Here is a 17434-nt window from a genome sequence, read left to right as displayed (position 1 = left end):
TATTTAGTTTTAAACATTCACAGTAAAAAAGATAAAAATTTCATTCAATAATGTGTATACACCCAACATTATATAACATTAAATTAAATATTTTTAACCTTTAAAAAAATCATTCAATAATTATGTACACGAAACATTATATAACATTACAAAAATTCAAATAAAAAAAATTGACTTAAAATATTCCACTGTACACAACCGCACTACCGCAGGACCATAGTCGTTCAGATTAGTGAAACGTAATAAAAGCTGCCAGTTTATTTCAGCCCTATGACTTCAATATCCCAGGTCGGTTGCGACTTATCCCCTCTTCTGGGGTTTTTGGCGTTGCTCAGTCCATTGTTTAACTACAAACGAGGCGGGACATAGTTTCTATCTATCGGACAGGTATTCTTCTCTGCTCAATATATCTCGATGTTTTCACCCTTTTCGTTTCCATTCAATCTATCACGCGATTTTTGCTCCTCTTGTAAGGAAAAGATGGAAAGAGTCCTGGAGTTCGCTTTCAGGCCAATGCAGGAAACAGATCCTTCAACAATGCCAAAGCATGATACGCAAATGCAAAAAGAACTGATTTATGTAACGTTATACTATTTTCATTGTCATACATTGTACATATTGAGTGAACTTCAAACCAGTAGTCCTTAGGTTCAGTATATCTCCAATGAGTTTTGAACCTGTGCCATCTTGGTGAAAGATAGTGTTCTTCATCCCTCGGACAAACAAATGAAATGGTGAATTTTTATGTTCCTTTTGTAGAACTGAGCTTGACAAACTCTGCCGAGGACAGAAGCTATGAAAATGAGTGATAAGCCTTGTTTAGAATGGCTATAACAAATTTTATGTCTGGAAGAAAAGGGGCATTATGATAGCACAACCTCTGGAAGTGTTGAACTTGAAGTTTCCAAAAACAAAAAAATATATTGTTCTCTAAAATTAAATGTCATTATGCCTGCCCTACAAAGGCTAAAATTTTCTTTTACCGCAGTCGACACAGACAGGAAATCACCACCTGCTTTACTTTTCATTGAATTGAACTCAGGGCAGGGGCACTGAGCAATTGCAATAATAAAATTAGTTGTAGTGACGGTCGTTTTTTTTGTTTCTTTGGTTTTAAACTGTAACTGAAAATATTCTATTAAGAAAACTACGACCATTACATAAGAGTTACAGAAAGTAAAATTCAGGCTATCAGCTTCCAGCTGTTCAAAAAGCCTGATATCATAGCATGATTTTAACCATAAACTGGGTTTTGAACCGGCAACTTATCAAAGTGGGTTTGAAACGGAACCGGATCAAACCAGGTTTGAAATGGAACCTGATCAAACTGGGTTTGAAAACGAACCAGATCAAACTGGATTCAATGAACCATAATTGAAAAAAAATACATAAAATAGTTATTTTTTATTGGAAAACATTTATTTTTAAGATCTCAAACCATGATTCCAAACCATTCGAGACAAAATATGTAAAGTTTCCTCATCTATATACCATGTAAGGGTGCATATATCAAAATGGCATAGAGTGCAATGCATATCATTAGCAAAACACATAATCAATGAGGTTCAAACTTCTAATGGCCTCTAGAGTCTGAAAACAATGCTACAACTCAAGCTACTAGGCCACTGGCCTACTACAAAATTCAAATCACTAGTCAACATGAATCAACCATTCATCAAACTTCTGCTTGTATAGCCTTTTCCCTGGCCTTTGCCTCGTCAATCTTGTCAAACTTTTCAAGGTATTTTTCCCTAATAGGCCTTATCACTTCATTTGGTGCATCACATGGGGTTATGTGGCCTCCTATACCAGCCAACCGTTGCTTCAACCTATAGATGCCCCCCTGTCATTGCGTGCTTGCAATATTTGCACAACATTTTGCTATCAACAACATCACAATGAACCCATGCAACATCTTTGGCTTTTGGGGCCTGTTACCGCTCAAACTAGCAGGGGGCCTAAAACAGACTCCTAAAGGGACAACTGTTAGATCAATGGCAACAATGGAGACTTAGTCCACTGTCACCTCAACTAAGACTCCCTACTCTTTACGGACTTTCACTAATGGGAGGAGACCTAGTATATGAAAGTCACTTGTGAAGGATGAATCAACAAATGGATGCGAAGTGACCTTAATGATCATTTTCCTAGAAGGTGGTTAAAAATGGAGCAAGCTTGCTCTTCAAGCAAGGTACAAAGTTTTCTAGGAGAAGGAGGTGAGGATTCAAGGGCTAGGTTAAAGGAATATGCCTTGTAAAGGAGTTTCCCAATCCCCAAAATCCTTATTGGACTTGGTTTCCCCAATGGTTCTTGAAGAATTGACTTTTCAAAGGTATGAGACCACACGGGACCAAGTGGACCCAGCCTAGGTTAAGGGGAGGGAGTTTAGCAACTAATGATGATCTTAACCTAAACAAGGAAGGGGAAAGGATCAAAATAAGAATTTCCACTTAAAGGTGTCAAATTGATCCTATGAGGTACTAGCCTAGGGAACACTAGGGCAAAGTTTGATCTCAGAGCTAGGGCTTGGGATATCTCACAATCCCACTGTCGGAATTTCTTCAAATTTGGAGGAGACCTTGAGGACACACAAAAGTGGTAGACGTTAGGAGATCGAACTTTCTCTATGGCGACTTTGTTGGGAAAGTGATGCCCTAGGCGGCCTAGTGTGGCTAGACCTAGAATGAAGAGGGAAAGGTGAAGATAAATGGCTCTTTGAGTGACCACCTATTGGTAGACTAGTGCCTAATCCCTTGGGGAAATTGGAGTCTATGAGAATGATGAGAAAGGACATCGTTTCTCGGTCAAGGAGGCCTCAAGGACTACTTTGCTTGACCTTTAGGGCAAGAAGAAGTGACCTTAAAGCTTTATACTTTGATTTGCAAAAGGAGATGGCTTATCAAGAAAAATTCAATGGTAGAATTATCCCTAGGAGATTTCATTCAACATACATGGCCCATACATTGAGAGATGCTATATAGAAACAACAATTCCACAATTTCACAATTATGTAATTAGCCCTAGTATAGCGAAAATCCCATTCCAATGCATATGACAAAGTAAAACAAGAATAACATTAAATGTGTTTACTTACATGTAAGAGAACATATCCAACCATCAACACATTTGCCAATAAAGAAGCTCCAAGATAAGAAAGTCCAATCTAAACAACAAAAGCCATCCATGCTCCAATTCATCCTCTAAGAAAGAAATGCGAAATTCGCAAGAGAGAGAATGATCCAATCCAAGTGATGATACAAAATGAATTCATGTCTCTCCTATTTATACACTCATTAGGAGTTCGAATTACCTAATTTGAGCCTACATTAGCCCATCAACTAAAAATAATGTGTAAATAACTATCTATTGGTGACAAGTCCACCAAACTAGTTCATAAACAAAATAACAAGCCTCTCAAGAGGTCGAATAATCAATAATACATGTTACTGAGCTTTCTAAGAGGCCCGATGAAGTCCATAAGTGCCAAAATGATGAATTGGACTTCCAAAAGTAATGGACAAGGCGTTGGCCCCTTGTTCTCTACATAATAAACTTGTGGTGCTCCCGATGGTTGTGAGAGCACACAAGTGACCTCATGGGTCTCCAAGTAAGTCGAAGATGCCTGTAGACCATTTGTAAGGGCTCAGATGATGGTGTAAGTGCCACATCAACATACAAGTCTTGGGTCATCTGCCGAGTGTATTATACAACTTTGGGGCTGGCTGGGCAAAGGTGAAACAGGTGCATCTTCCTCGTCCAATAGGTGAATGTTGACCAATCTCTCAACATCTTTGGGGATCCATGGAGTGCTGTCTAATGTTGTGGAGGCCCATTGCTATCAACACACCCTACATGTGCCAATGTAGCTCTATGGAGGGTTAGGACCCCATATAGGGAGACCAAACCCAAGATGGAGACCATCTGCAATCCTGCATAAGATCCAATGCATTCCTTAGCCTTCCAGTACAACAAGTCATCAAGGAAATCACGTAAAAGAGCTTGCAAACCACGAACAACAAGTGGGGACGTCATAATGGCATGCCTTTCCATAATGGGCTTTGGCACATGCTAATGTCTCCAAGCTCCAAATGGAGTTAACCAAGCATCCTATTAGGTGGTTTCTACTTCCAAAGGGGATAATATGTTCAAGGTACATCTTTTAAAAGGTGGTGGCATGTGATAAAGAGATGAATAGAGTAGGGAATGAAAAGGGGCAATCCTGAGCCACATGCTAGGGTACGAGGATAGCTAGTAAAGGGAAGCCCACACTTGGGTATTTAATGTATAGGAGGGAGCAATCGTGGTACATGAGGTGCCTCGACTTTGATTTTTCCACACTTGTTTATATGCCTTTTGCCTTTTTATGATTTTTCTTTAGTTAACTGCTCGGGGTTCAAGGGGTAAGAGCATGATTTGTGAGATATGGCATTGGATAAACCCTTCAATGGAGGGCGGTTCATTGCCTACCAGGGGTTGGGACAATCATGGGTTCCTAAATGATAAAGGAGGATCATCTAGGGCTTGTAGGAACCAGGGTGATGGCCATGATGATGGGGTAGAACTCATGTATTGGCTTTTGCCCATGTGCTAAATGTGTTTGTCTCGACTATTTTTAGCATTTTGTGGTACATTTTCCTGTTGAATGTGGCCAATTATGCTTTTACTTTTCTTTTTAGTTGCATCAACCTTCGGGTCATCATTCCAGGCCTGACCGAAGGTGTGGGCAAGGGGAAGGGGAGAGCTAGCCCTATGTGGACCCAGGTGGTAGAAATGATGAATGGGGTTATAATGAGTGGAAAGGGGGCAATATATGTGGATGAGGGAGGGGGCCCATCCCTAAAGCCAAATGGTCAGTAAAAGAGATACCACAGGACTAGAATCCAGGTTAACATCCAAAAGGGGTCTAGGGGACAAGAGAACAGACCCAGCCCATTCTTTCCGCTGAATCCCCCCGTTAATCCATGCTCATAAGTGTCCATGATAAACAAACTAGAATACTCAATTACCAAATGACAAGGCATACCTTTAGGTTCGGGAGGCCCACCTTCAAACATGCGATCATGGCAGATGGGTGAGGGACCACATTGATGGCTCAAGTGGCGGAGAAATGGTACAATGAGCTAGTTGGTGGCTGCAAGGGGCTGCTGGCTACGTACTAAGGACCATCCTGGAGAATTTTTTTCTCCTAGGAATATTTCCCATAAAATTGTGGGTAACATCTGGCTCCCATTGGAATGTGATCTCTCGAAGAAGTGGACGAAGCTACTCGAACAGGAGGTCACAAGAACTCCAACAATTTTTTGGTTACCGTAGACCTGTTACATGCACATATCAATGATTGAACCTAGGGGGCAACATGTTTTTCACGGTGTCTTATGATCACCCATGCTTAGTGTTAGGCCGCAAAATCAACAGAAAAATAAAATATGCAAATTTTAATTTAAATGCATCTAATCTACCACAAGAAATATCATATGATGTTAGTTCTAATGCAAAATCAACATGCAATGCATCCTACTCTACCATGCATATGATACAATATCAAGCCTCAAGGAAAGGGGTGATACGACTTAATTTGACTGACTCGGGCCAAAGTTTGTCGTTGAGTTTAGCAATCTAATAATAGTCCTCCCCAACTTTTCCATGAATCTTGACGGGCATTGGGTCTCTATTGACCAAGACCAAGTCCCCGACCTTATACTCCTTTTTAGGCTTCTACTTTTTGCTTGTTTTAGAAATTGGTCGTTTGAGAATACAAACTTCTTGAGCCAAGAGAATAGGAGAAGACTTCTCAATTTCATGCATTTCGTAATATGGTCTAGGCTTAATCACATGAGATAGGTAGGTGGGTTCCCTATAAAGGATAAAAGGGTTCCATCAGATTGCGGGATGGTAGCATATGATAAGTCCATTTGAACACGACCCCCAACGGTAGCCCCCCATTTCCTAGACAATAGCATTCCCCGCACATCACGAATATCAATGACAACAACATTGTTAAATTTTGAGTTTAACATGTTCTTTGCATAGGACTGTTACTTCAGAGATCCAAATTAGTCCAATTTTCCATAGCACTCACAAAATACATTATTATCATGACAGTAACTGAAGAAAGAACGTCGATAAAAGATGAAGAAGACAAGCCAAGACAAGAGAACACAAGTATATGGTTCAAGCCAGGGAAAAACCCCAAGATGGGGAAAATCCTTGATCAAATCTTCTTATTATTAATATCAAATGTTCAACAGAAAGAGAGAGTACAATAACTTAAAGTCAACATGATTTGCCAATTCCAATATTGCTGCCCTAAACAAGTAAATGGCCCAACTGTAATTTTGGCATGTTGTTTTAGGCACCTTCCTGAAGTGAGGTCTAGATAGGGCCTACCTTTCTGTCCTAGGGTTCTGTGCAACTTTGAGCTCTGGTTAGGGCACACCAGCAACCCTAACTACTGCTCCAAAAACTATGGTTCCCTTCCAAACTGGCTGCCCCTCTTCGCTGTCCCGTCTAGACCTTCTCCACACATTGTTTAACCTTGGGATCTTCTTCAAGGCATCATACAACCTGCGGTCATGCTACAACAAGAGGTTTGAGCCTGACTTCAAAGGGAAATCATCCTCCATTGACTTGCGCTGATCTCTGTGTGGCTGCGGCTAGGATAGTAGGCCTTCATTAGGTCTCTCGACCCTCCAAACAAAGTCTTACTCATTTCGGTGAAACACAGAATACTCCCTGCCCAGAATGGAAGACAAATACACTACTAACTATCCACAAAACCAACCTTACTCACCTCTGAAATGTGCGGCCTCCTCAACAGAATAGCCTGCAACAGAAACCGTCTCAAGAGATGCCAAAAGACCCTTCTTCCTGCCTTTGTCCTGCTGCCTCAGTCCTGCGCATATTTCATAAGGATATATCTTGATGTGATTGCTCCTTGGATGATCCAAATGAGGATGGAGGATGCCTATATATATATATATATATATATATATGACAATTTGTCCTTATGTAGGTGTTGACGGTGCTGGACCCGCCAACATTAAGGGGATCTCCCCGGTATGAAGTCCCAAGTAGACTTCACACCGTTTGGTGTAGGAGTCCCATCCGGTATGATGGCCCGGTTGCCATTATCTTAAATGTTTGCCTTAGCTCTTGCTTGTTAGCACATGAGAGTGCTCTGCTTTGCCTTCGAACATTGAGGTTCGCGTCCCTGGTGAGTGCTAGTGTTACTTGTGTCAAAGTTCTTTCACCATAGAGAGAGAGGGTGGAAATGAGTCTCCAATCGAAAGGGAAAAGTCCCAACTCTGTCAGAGACACACAACACAATAGGACATGCGCAGCTTCTGGCGGAGTAGTCCACACGGATGCGGTAGTCACAAACACACAAGAAGGAATAGCACATACAACACTCAATGGAGTAGTCTGCGTGAGTGCGACGGTCGTTATAACAAGTTTATGGGAAAGGTTTTGTCTGATGTCCGGTGAGGCAGCCCACGCGGGTAAGACAACATTAACAACTCATATAACACATTTTCATAAACATATGTATTAGAGCAACTGAAATAGTTCAACTGTTTTAACACAGGTTACAGTAACATGCATTACAAGTGTTCCAAGGTTAGTCTTACAAACAATTACAATACATGTGTGACAACGTGCTGGCCTGTTATTAGGCTTCTGAATTAAGCGAAAGTTCCAAGACACATCGGTACACCATACATCACTAACCCCGTGAGAGGGGCATTAGAGCCACTATTCATTCAAAAAAAAAGGTTACAAACTCTCAAGGCTATGTGGGAGGAGCCAAGGTAAAAAGTCTTTTGCATGTACAAATGAGGGGTATTTGTAGCCAAGGGTAAAACTGGCTCTTGTGACTGTTCGACTTCCGTCATGACTGTTTAACTTATTTGACTTTTCATATTACATGTGGGTCTTTTGGACTTCCACATTACATTACATTGATTTACAACAGTATGGCCCACAGTAGTGATGTGGCCGCGATGACTCATGATACGACTCGACACGACAGTGTTGGTATGTTCATGCTGGTGGTGGTGTCCATGTCGAGCTGCAGTGCTGCTGAATGATGGATGTCCTCTTGGTGTATCATAATTTCACCTCCGCATGGCAAGGTGTGCGGAGTCTTCGATGGTCTTGGTGTTCACTTGATGTCGCATGTGCACGTCTCTCCTTTGCTTGTACTTTAGCATGCTTCGCATGATCGTCCGTTCGTGAAAAGTTCTCTTCACATGCATCCTTCGTTCGTCCGTTCCTGAACAAATTTCCTTGCATGTGCTCTCTTTGTTCATCCCGTTTGTCATCACGTCATGTCTTATCCATGTACTTGTATCTGTTGTCACTCATGATGAGACGACATCAAATCCATAAATCTCCTAGTCTACCATGATGCATTGTCGTTTGCTTTTGGATGTAGGTGACTGTGAGAGGACAATGCTATGAAACTGCGTAAGGCAGATTTCAAGCTGGGATGCGGGCTCCGGGCACCGCCAGTGAAAATTGCGCAGAAGTCACTGGGAGGCTGAGATGGACAATCCGGATCAGCAGTGATTTTTCGCGGGATTTGGCTCAGCTGGAGGACAAATCTGCGTAATTTCTTGAGGGAAACAGTGCAGGCAACAGAGGGGGGTTGGTAGTAAAAACTCCGCAATTCCTCCGGGGAGCTAGCAGCGGGTTGCAGGAGGCTTGTCGAGAAAGAATGCACATTTTTTTCAGGGCGCTGGCGTCGGGCTGCGGGAGTTCTGGTGACAAAAACTGCGCAATTGCTGGGAGGCTGGCCTGCTGAACATCTCTACGTAGTTTCTGAGCTGAGTGGCATGTTGGGAAACTGAGGGACTGCTCATGAAATCTGCGCAGTTTTCTGGGTGAGCAGCAGGCCGGCTGACTGGAAAAACTGCGCAATTTTTGAGGGAGACAGTGACGAATACTGGGTGTGTGTCCAGCATGTCTGCACAGTTTCTTCAATCAACGGAGTGGGCATGTTTTGCAGTTTTTTTGCAAATTTTTGAGGGTAGTGAGTCCCGGGGTCATTGCTTGGTCAAACTTTCCGATTGACCAGCTGGAGGCTTGGTTGATGTGCTTGCGGGCAACGCAGATTGAAATGGCTTGCTGGGAAACTTCTGCGCTGTTCTGGGTGACAGTCGTTCGAGTCGATTCTAGGGTGGAGGGTGATTCGGTCGTCAGAACTTTAGCAAAATGACTAAGTGTGTGAGCGAGTGAACTTGTGTATACGCGACTTTGCGAACACACACTCAACATGACTCGACGACAAGACGCTTCAAACCATCAAGACAACATATACTTAATGTGACTGATCGACGATGTGAGCGACAAGTGCGACACTTGTGATAGATCGTTGAACGACCGCGACGATGCCTACGCGACAGTGCATACAACTTCGTGTGTGAGTGCAACAAATGTTTACATAGCGAATACAACTTGTGCACACAAAGCGGGACCTTGTGTGTGGCCAGAACATGATTGCAAGAATGACATTGTGACCAACATGCAAAAGAGATGCCCGTTGAACGGTCAAGTGAGGGTGCAAAGACTCAACATGGGTTCACGGGATGAGCCCAAGTGCTTGCAAACATTAGGGAAAAACCCAAGGGAGGCTCCAAAATTAGATGCAGGCCAAAATTTTGGAGGGTGTTGCAGCCGCTACAACACTTGGCGACACACTGGTTGAACTCTAGATTCTCTGTTTTGGTCCATTGTTAGGTCCCTATAATACTAGTGATTCCCCCATTACTATTGTCATTGTAGCCCTTATTGTTATTATTGTGCCCCTATTGTCCCCATATTGTTATTAGTGTGCCCCATAGAAACCCACTATTGTTATTATTGTGCCCTTATGTTATTATTGTTATGTCGGCTTTGATTATATTGTGCCCCCTTAGACTCCTATATATAGAAAGGAGGTTCAGTCATTTGTATCATCCAAGAATTGTTCATTTGCATAATGTAAAGGAGGTTGTCCCCTCGAAGAGGCTGATTTTGAAGGCGTTCATCTATCTTTTCTTCTATTTTGTGAGCTGGTTGCATAACATTTGGTATCAGAGCTTTGGATTCTAGGGTTTCGCTGCTCCAAACAAATCATCGTGGAATTTTCACTATAACTTTTTTTCTGCGACGTTTGAGAAGCTAAAAAAAGACCCATTTGAGCCGAAATCGCTCTGAACCTCAGGTCCGAATTTCAGATCTTTTCTTGCTATATTTTTGGAGATATGATCCAAGGAAGTTAGGGTTTTTGCAGGATCCCGAATTATATCTCAAACAGGTGACCTGGGGAAAATCGTCATAACTTTTGTTCTGAGCATCAGATTGAAATTTCGTAAGAAGTTTCAGAAAGAGGACGACTTGTAGTTTTTTGTATATCAGTTTCAGGTACCAAGTTCGAAACAATGACACGTGGGACTTCGTACAAGTTCGCTCTACTAAACCAGTCTATAATCAGGTCACCGTGGGAGATTTGTCATAACTCTTCCTTGGAGAATCTAATCTTGATCAGATTTGCGGGGTTAGAAAGAGGACTCAGAGGGCTACCGCAAGATGCAATTTCAGATCTTGATGATCTGCAATTACAGAGATACAACAGATTCAAGACCGAGCTCTTACAAAGTGAAAAAATGTGTGTAATTTTTTTTTTTAAATTTTGCATAAGATTGGTTTGAAAAATTAGTTTGAAGGAATTAAAAGGGCATATTGAAGCATTATTAGCATTAATTGATGCCTTGAAGAAAGAAAATGGAAACACCCAGTAAACAACCTGAAAGCTCTAGCATGACTCATGAAAAAGAGGAAGAAATGCAATATGATATATCAAAATTACGAGACGAAGTGCAACAAAATTCACTCTCACAAAAAGTAACAGAAGCTATAAGATGGATGGTTTAAAGAAAGGCGTGGAAGATAAAATGGATGGTTTAAAGAAATGCATGGAAGCTAAGATGAATGCTGTGGCATATCAGATGGAGGTTTGGAAGCTAAGATGAATGACGTGGAAGCTAAGATGGAAGACAAAATGGACGATTTGAAGACAGATTTGACAAAGTTGCTACAAGAAATGTTTACGAATGGAGAAAGGGTAGTAAAGGAAACTCATGATGAGAACAAAATAAATGTTAATCATGATTTCATAGACTCTAACGTTGGATTGAAGACCCCCCATGTTCCAAAGATCGATATGAGGAAGTTTGATGGCAAGGATCCCGTAACATGGATACTACAGATGAAGCAATTTTTCGATCTCCATAATGTGCAAAACACACAAAAGGTACGTATTGCAACTTTATATTTGGAACCAAATCAGTTTGTATGGTATTGGTGGCTTTGCTCTCGTAAACAAATTGTCACTTGGGCAATTTTTACGGAAAAAATGATAGCACATTATGAGGATACAAAAAACAACACCTTTTTTAGCCAATTGATAAATCTCAAACAAAAGGGTTCAATGATGGAGCACGTTGAGGACTTCCAAAAATTGAACATAAGGGTAAAAGATATTCTAGAGGAGCATATGATTGATGTGTTCATAGGGACTTTAAAGGATAACATCCAACTTGAGGTTCGCCTTTGGGAACCTGATTCACTGGAGAAGGCATTTAGGTTGGCAAGAAAAATGGAAAGCAAAATTATGGCAACCAGGAAGCCTACCACTCACAACTGTAAAGATGGAAGTGTTGTTGCCCCTAGGCTTCCACAACATGCAAAATTGACACCATGACAATTGGAAGAAAAAAGAGCAAAAGGGCTTTGTTACAGTTGTGATAGAAAATACACTAAAGGTCATAAGTGTGCTGTGAAGAAATTATTCTACATAGATTATGAAGAGGAGGAAGAAAAGGAACAAGAAACGTCAAAAGAAGAGGATATACACTAGGAACAAACCTTAGAGAAAGAAGAAATGAATTCGACCATATCTTGTAATGCATTGGCTGGAATTACCACTCAAACTATCAAGATAAAAGGACATATCAAGAAGAAAAAGGTAATAGTGTTGATTGATTTGGGCAGTGCCCATAATTTTATTCATTGTAAGATAGCCAAGGAATTGAATTGCTTCCTATATCCAACACCAGAGTGTCAAGTGATGGTTGCAAGTGGTGGAACCATAAATTGCTCTGGAAAGTGCTATTATATCAAGCTATCCATGGGAGAACATGTATTGAATAGCCCAATGCTTTCCATTCCAATGGGAGGTGTTGATGTTGTACTAGGAGTCCAATGGCTATAATCCTTGGGTACAATACCTTTTAATTTTCAAGAACTTTTCATGAAATTTTGTGCGGAAGGAAAGGAAGTTGAATTAAGGGGTATTGTAGGAAAACCGGGAAAGATAATCAGCTCTAATGGTATGACAAATGACAAAGCTTCTAAAGAAGGAACAACGAGGCGTAATTGCACAATTATGTTCGCTAGAAGTTCCCACATTGAAATCATCTATTTCTCCAGATCTCGAAAAAGTCTTGGACAATCATTCCAAGGTATTTGAGATTCCCAAAGGCCTCCCACCTATTCGTGATCATGATCATGCTATTGATTTGATTCCAGGAAGTGTTCCTCCAAACATCAGGCCTTACATATATCCTTATGCCCAAAAGAGTGAAATTGAACGTATGGTTGCAGAAATGCTAGAGGTTGGTATAATTCAACCTAGTCAAAGTTCTTTCTCTGTTCCAGTAGTATTGGTGCACAAGAAGGATGGATCATGGCGCATGTGTTCAAATTATATGGAGCTCAACAAACTCACTATTAAAGATAAATTTCCCATTCCTGTCATTGATGAATTGCATGGATCAATTTACTTCACCAAGTTGTTTCTTCGTTCACATCAAATCAGAATGAAGACTGAAGACATTGCAAAAACAACATTTAGAATTCATGAGGGTCATTACGAATTTTTGGTCATGCCTTTTGGCCTTACTAATGCACCTTCTACATTTCAAGGTTTGTGAATTCCATTTTCAAACCCTTCTTTAGAAAATTTGTGTTAGTATTTTTCGATGATATACTAATCTACAACAAGTCTTAGAAGGATCATGTTCAACATGTTGACAGGGTGCTCAAACTATTGGAGGAGAAACAATTATATGCAAAAAACTCCAAATGTTTCTTTGGAGTACAATAGGTGGAATATCTGGGTCATATTGTATCTCATGAAGCTGTTAAGGTAGACCCTAGCAAAATTAAAGCCATTAAGGAATGGAAAATCCCCACATCCATAAAGCATCTGCAAGGATTTCTGGGTTGACAGGGTATTATCGCAAGTTTGTTAAGAATTATGGGAGAATAGCAGCACCTCTAACAACATTATTGAAGAAAGATGCATTTTCATGGACTCCAGAAGCAATAACATTATTGAAGAAAGATGCATTTTCATGGACTCCAGAAGCAATAACATTATTGAAGAAAGATGCATTTTCATGGACTCCAGAAGCAAAAAAGGCCTTCGAACATCTTAAAGAGGCAATGTGCCAAATACCTGTCTTCACAAAAAACTTTATTGTGGAATGTGATGCTTTAGGAAATGGAATTGGTGCCGTTTTAATGGAAGAAGAAAGACCCATTGCTTTCGAAAGTTGTCCAATCAAAGGAAAGTATTTACACAAATCTATTTATGAGAAAGGAAAGTATTTACACAAATCTATTTATGAGAAGGAAATGTTGGCAATATACATGCACTTAAGAAATGGTGACCCTACTTAATGGGAAGACACTTCAAGGTAAAAATGAATCATGATAGTCTTAAATACTTTTTAGAACAAAGATTATCCTCTGAAGAGCAGCGAAAATGGGTCACAAAGATGTTGGATTATGACTTTGAAATCATCTACAAAAAAGGGAAGCTAAATGTTGTGGCAGATGCGCTCTCAAGAAGGGATGAAGATGTGGAAGCATTGCTTTGCACCATTTCTATTATCCAACTAGATTGGATAAACGAAGCAAGGGATGAATGGAAGAATGACGAAGAAGTGTGGGCACTCATTCAAAAGATACAACAAGATCCCAGTACATCTGATACACTTGGTTGGAAAAATGATTTGTTATGGTACAAAGATCGCTTATACCTATGTAAGAATTCCCAAGTCAAACAAAAGATTCTTATGGAGTTGCACACTTCTCCCTTAGGAGGGCACTCAAGATTTTTAAAAACTTACCATAGGGTTAAGAAAGAATTTTTTTGGGATGGCCTTAAATCGGATATTCAAAAGTTTGTGGTAGAATGTTTGGTTTGCCGACAAAATAAAGTTGAAACAATTAAGACCCCAGGTCTATTACAACCTTTATCCATTCCAAGCCAACATTGGGAGGAGGTTTCAATGGATTTTATCACAGGTTTACCCAAGTCCGAAGGAAAGAGTGTCATCATGTGGTAGTTGACAGACTTACCAAGTATGTACACTTTTGTGCATTATCGCATCTATTTAAAGCCAATACAGTTTCTACTGCATTTATCGTAACAATTCAAAAGCTACATGGAAACCCAAAGATTATTGTAAGTGACAGAGATCCCATTTTCACTGGAAATTTTTGGACAGAATTATTTTCTTGTCTCGGTACTCTGTTAGCTCATAGCTCATCTTATCATCCTCAATCTCATGGACAAATTTAGTTGTAAACAAATGTTTGGAAGGATATCTTCGTTGCTTTATATCTGATAAACAGATACAATGGGTCAAATGGTTGCGTCTCGCTGAATGGTGGTATAACACTTACTTCCATACTGCAGCAAAAATGACCCCATTTATGGCACTTTATGGATATCATCCACCATCCATCATATCATATTTAAGAGAAAATTCTAAGGCTCAAGCAGTGGAAGATCACATCGAGCATCAACAACAAGTTCTCCAACTCTTAAAGGATAACCTCACGTTGGCGCAGAATAGAGTGAAACAATAGGCAGATCAACATCGCAACGAAAGAAGTTTTGATGTAGGTGACTGGCTATTTCTACGGCTACAACCATATAAACAAATGTCTCTCAAGCAAGCTAAGAAGGATAATAAATTATCACCAAAGTATTATGGTCCGTACAAGGTGTTGCAAAAGATTGGTACTATGGCATACAAATTGGAGCTTCCTGCAACTTCTCGAGTGCACCCAGTTTTCCATGTTTCATGTTTAAAGAAGGTTATAGGTGACAAGCTCCAAGTTCAAACAATATTGCCAAAATTTGACGAGGAAGGAAAAATCATATTGGAACCTGAAGCAGCGACACAAACAAGAACTCGACAGCTACGAAATCGATCAATTTCGGAGTATCTCATCAAGTGGAAGAACTTACCCGCTGAAGATTCCACATCGGAGGATGAGAATTTTATATAGAAGCATCTAGAACTACTCAAGTGTTGAGGACAACAATTTTCTGAAGGAGAGGGGCATGTTAGGTCCTTGTAATACTAGTGATTCCCCCATTACTATTGTCATTGTAGCCCTTATTGTTATTATTGTGCCCCTATTGTCCCCATATTGTTATTAGTGTGCCCCATAGAAACCCACTATTATTATTATTGTGCCCTTATGTTATTACTGTTAGGTCGGCTTTGATTATATTGTGACCCCTTGGACTCCTATATATAGAAAGGAGGTTTAGTCATTTGTATCATCCAAGAATTGTTCATTTGTGTAATGTAAAGGAGGTTGCCCCCTCGAAGATGTTGATTTTGAAGGCGTTCATCTATCTTTTCTTCTATTTTGTGAGCTGGTTGCATAACATCTATTGACAACACAGGGCCTTGGTCTTTCAGGGAGTATTGAATCGTTGTGCGGGTTATTTCGGCTTCCCCACTTACCCCATGGACAAACATGGTTCACCTTTCGTCAACTCAGTCAAACACAATATCAAGTTTCAGCTTGATCACAGTGTTTCGAAATCGGGAAGGGTAGTTTGGCTCGCAAGTTAAAATTTTTTAGAGTGTAAGTTTTCATCTCTTGTGTTGCTCCACTGCCAGCAGGCCTGGACAGTACCCCGACGGAGTCACGCAGGAACACACGCATTGCTCCACTGCCAGCGAGCTTGGTCAGTACCCTGGTGGAGTTGCATGCTTCACCTCTCTGTGCAGGAATCCTTTCTCTTCTTTCGCCTTTGTATTTTTTAAGAGGATTGTGCATAGGCACTTATTTATTTTTAGGGCGGAAGAGGGATCCCGACTTATTGAGAGCAGAAGAGGTTGTTCCTTCAGAGAAGCATGTAAGACCTCTGACATAGGTTTGCTCGTTTAGATTTTCCCCTTCTTTGTTTCTACTAGTTGGATGAGCTTGATCACACAGAGCAGAAGGCTGAGTATAGGCATGGGGTTTCCCAATGTGGACACAGGTTCATGGTTAGACCCAAGCTTCCCATGCAGACGGCTTGTATTTTCCGTCAAGACTTTATCGACCAAAGGTTACAACCAAGCACAGAGAAGACGTACGCAGGATAGACCAAGTGCTGCAGTGTCATAAGACTCTTTAGATCTTAGATACATACTCGTTCAAAAGTCAGAACTCAGTAAAGGCAACACTTATTTACAAAAACCAAAAATAACATGATACTAAACAAACAAAACAAAACGAAACAAAAATAGTAAGCAAAGCAAAAAAGCAAACAAGAAGTAAACAGACTATGTACATAGTGCGGGACGCAGCCCCGACTTACTGAAAGTAATGCTTGAGATCTTGGCCATTGACAAGAAGGCTGTCAATCCTCCCGTCAGGTGATTGCAAACAGTATGTGTGTGGGTCAAGCTTCTCATGGACTGTGTACAAACCAATCCACAAGGACTAGAACTTCGTATGCTTGCCTTTGTCTTCATGGGGTTTATCCCATTTCAAGACTAAGTCACCAACATCGAAGTTAGCTTTCCCTACAGACTTCTTGTCAAACCATCTCTTGATATGGTTCTGGTGGAGTGTAAACTTTTCTTTTGCTTTCATCCTTTCTTCCTGTAGTTTGTGAAGTGTATCCATCCTACGTTGAACTAGCAGACAAGGCTTGCCTTGGGATTCTTGAGACAACTGAAGCGTAGGCAAGTAGATGTTGGGTGGTAGGATGGCTTCTTTCCCATAGACCAGGAAGTATGGTGAGGTATTCAGAGAGGGTTTGGGTGTTACGCGGTCAGCCCATAAGGCATTCATCAAGGCAGAGTGCCAATTACGCTGCTCAGAGTAAATGGTCTTTTTGATTATGCGGATAAGGTTTTTGTTCGTGGATTTTGCGAGACCATTTCCTTGCGGGTAGTAGTTAGATGAGTGTTTCAGCACAATACCATATTGCAATGCAAAATCATAAAGCTTCAAAGATGAAAAGTAAGTTGCATTGTCAAACACAAGTGATACCGGGACGCCAAAGCGTGAGATGATGTTCTGTTGGAGGAAGCTGATGACCTCCTGGTCGTTCACTTGCTTGAGCGGAACTGCTTCTGTCCACCAT

The 17434-nt window shown here is 40.8% G+C and overlaps 1 protein-coding gene across 3 annotated transcripts in view; it reads left to right on the top strand.

Moving 5' to 3' along the window:
- Nucleotides 1-207: 207 nt before the first annotated feature.
- Nucleotides 208-17434, top strand: part of LOC149222258 (DnaJ (DUF3353)) — a 333648-nt gene continuing 316421 nt past the window's right edge. For 2 of the 3 annotated variants that reach the window (XM_089385332.1, XM_089385331.1), the window contains exon 1: nt 211-387. The gene's annotated coding sequence lies outside the window, so the exon portion shown is untranslated. Of the gene's footprint in view, nt 388-17434 lie in introns of all 3 variants that reach the window. The other variant, XR_016249419.1, reaches the window with a different exon arrangement.

The sequence above is a fragment of the Pinus tabuliformis genome, chromosome Q (genome assembly GCF_031772625.1).
Source record: "Pinus tabuliformis cultivar Carrire ecotype Pingquan chromosome Q, CPIR1, whole genome shotgun sequence".
Lineage (NCBI taxonomy): Eukaryota > Viridiplantae > Streptophyta > Pinopsida > Pinales > Pinaceae > Pinus > Pinus tabuliformis.
Note: the sequence above shows the minus strand (reverse complement) of the source record. Positions and strands in the feature narration are given on the sequence as shown.